The sequence below is a fragment of the Camellia sinensis genome, chromosome 1 (assembly GCF_055761805.1).
Source record: "Camellia sinensis isolate YWXY chromosome 1, ASM5576180v1, whole genome shotgun sequence".
In the NCBI taxonomy this organism is placed as follows: Eukaryota; Viridiplantae; Streptophyta; class Magnoliopsida; order Ericales; family Theaceae; genus Camellia; species Camellia sinensis.
This window is the reverse complement of record NC_138961.1, coordinates 98924672-98927083: the sequence shown is the minus strand read 5'-3', so window position 1 is coordinate 98927083 and position 2412 is coordinate 98924672. Positions and strand designations below refer to the sequence as shown.

Here is a 2412-nt window from a genome sequence, read left to right as displayed (position 1 = left end):
TTTTAAATTATTAAACTCCATTCATTTTGAACTCAATTGATTGAATCGTGACCCGTTAGTAACCATGAAATATTGTTGTGGTTTTATTATTATTATTTGATTACCATAAAAGAGTTGTGAATATTTATAGTGTGTACTATTAAACGAAATATATTTTGTCGTGAGAAAATATTATATTTACTTTTGTCTGTAAAGATGTTGAAATGTATTTTTAATTGATATATATATATATATATGTGTGTGTGTGTAGTTAGATATTTGTGTTTAGATATTTGTTTAGGTGTATATATCTATAAATAGTAACCAAAAAGGATTTTTTGTTCAACTTTTGGGAGAATGCCGTGAGGAAGAAAGAAAAAAGGGTTTTAATGTTGGTTTTTCTTGAGTTTGATCTAGTGTAAGTCATTTTTTAGCCCTAGTGCTTTGAATCAAAATGTAGATGGCGGAAGAGGCGTCATTTAGCTCTAAACGGATTTAATTTCTGTTGCCGAAAAATTTGAAAGCTTCTTGGCTTGAGGTAGGGATTTTTTCCACATTTCTTTATGCACTTTTACTTGATTATATGGAGCTTAGAGTTGTATATAATTTAATTAGAATTTTTGAAAATTTTGTGATTTATTTGATTAAAGGAGAAATTTTGAGAAAAATAAAAAGTTGATGCCTAAATTGCGAAAGTATAAACTTAGAATATGTTTGTAAGGTTATGAAAGAGTTATGTTTTAAATTTGAACAAAAACGGACTTTCATTCGATCATTTTTAAAAATTTTACCGGTTTGTGACCAAAAGAACATTTTTAAATAAAACAAAGGAATTACGTTTAAATTTTAAGGCTTTTGATCAAAATAGGATGTCATAGTTGAATAATGCTTAGAGAATGAGTTTGGAAAGAAAATGATATTTTCTTGGGTATTAATGGTATTATTTTACTTAATGTATCTGTTGGAATAAAACCGACACGATTAGAAATGGACCTTGAGAGGTTACCGGACGTGATTGTAATATGAAAACTAGTGTAGTTGTTCATATTTGATGAGATGTGGAATAGATTGTATTTATCATATTTTTTGGAATTTAATTGTTTAAATATTTGTTTAGAAATATTTGTTTTGGGCTAACGGTAGAGGATAGCCATGATTGTTGTAGAAATGCATGAGACTTAGGTAAATTGAACCACATTCCTCATTTGTTGCATTGGACATTGCATTACATTTATTTCATTGGAAATGTATCTGTTTTTGAAAAATGTTTGGAAATGTATCTGTTTGCGAAAAGATGAATACTTGGTGAATCTAGGTAGGGGGTGTAGAACCGTGTGGTTAGGTGTCAAGTCTTCCAGTTTACTGGTAAAATTAACAATGGCAGTGCATTAGGGCCTACTTGCAGACACTCACCTAGAGATTCACAGAGCATGTATTCATGTAACAAATATAGTTTAAAATGGAAATGGCTTTATATCTGTTGTTGCATCTCAGCATTGCATGCTTTATAAAAAGAGAAATAAACTATTTTATCGTGAGCATGCCATGAGCATACTCATCTTTAGTCTTGTCATGATCCATATGTTATGTAGTATGTCTCTACTGGACTGTGGCTCACCTTATAAGGGAAACCATTTCAGGTACAGGTGTTATGCCTCCGCCAAGACACTGACTTGGGAGGACTCCAAGCTGAGGCTTCATTTTTGTTTTATTGTTATTTATTGAATGTAAGCCCATGACTGTATTTGCGTTGAGTTGAAACTCTATTTTGTGTAACCAAGAATGTTCTTGGATAAATATGTAAGCCTGTAGGGCACTTATTATCTGTTTAGATTTCCATTTTATACTTGTTGTAAAATGCATGCTTGGGATTGAAACTGAAGCATTGAGATGTGAACAACATGTATTTGATATTTGGGATTTAATGGAAATGGATGTATGAAATAATTAGCTATATATATGTGTTTGTCTATCAGGTGGGTTTTGTTACATAAATAGATATACCCTACCCAATTTTCGGAGCGTTACAAAAACTATAGAAATTAATTTAACACTTCACTTAAACTATAAGAACTAACTATGTAATTTATTTTAAAAAATATATTTTTTGATTGATTTAAAATGATAGAATTCACAATCTATATGAAATTAATTTATTATTTTGAGACCGTTTGTTACAGTTTTTGGGAAGTGATTGTAACTTATTTTGATTGAAGAGTTTGTGCCAAACTATTTGGTACAACTTATGCTTATAGCTTATTAAGCAAAAATAGCTTAGATAAGCTGGAAAAAAGTTAATTATTTGGAAGTTAGGATATGGGTGCTTTTAGTTTTTGATTTCTGATTATTAGTTTTTAATTTAATAAAAATTCCACCCAACCAGGCCTTTGGAAAGTTTATTTTTGCTCAAACATTACCAAATATATTAATAAA

General features: G+C 29.8%; 1 long non-coding RNA gene across 1 annotated transcript; it reads left to right on the top strand.

Annotated features, from left to right (window-relative positions):
- The first annotated feature begins 280 nt into the window (after positions 1–280).
- On the top strand, positions 281–1935 carry LOC145789874 (uncharacterized). Its single transcript, XR_014328312.1, has 2 exons — positions 281–517; positions 1620–1935. It is a non-coding gene; the product is annotated as an uncharacterized LOC145789874 (long non-coding RNA).
- Positions 1936–2412: the final 477 nt, after the last annotated feature.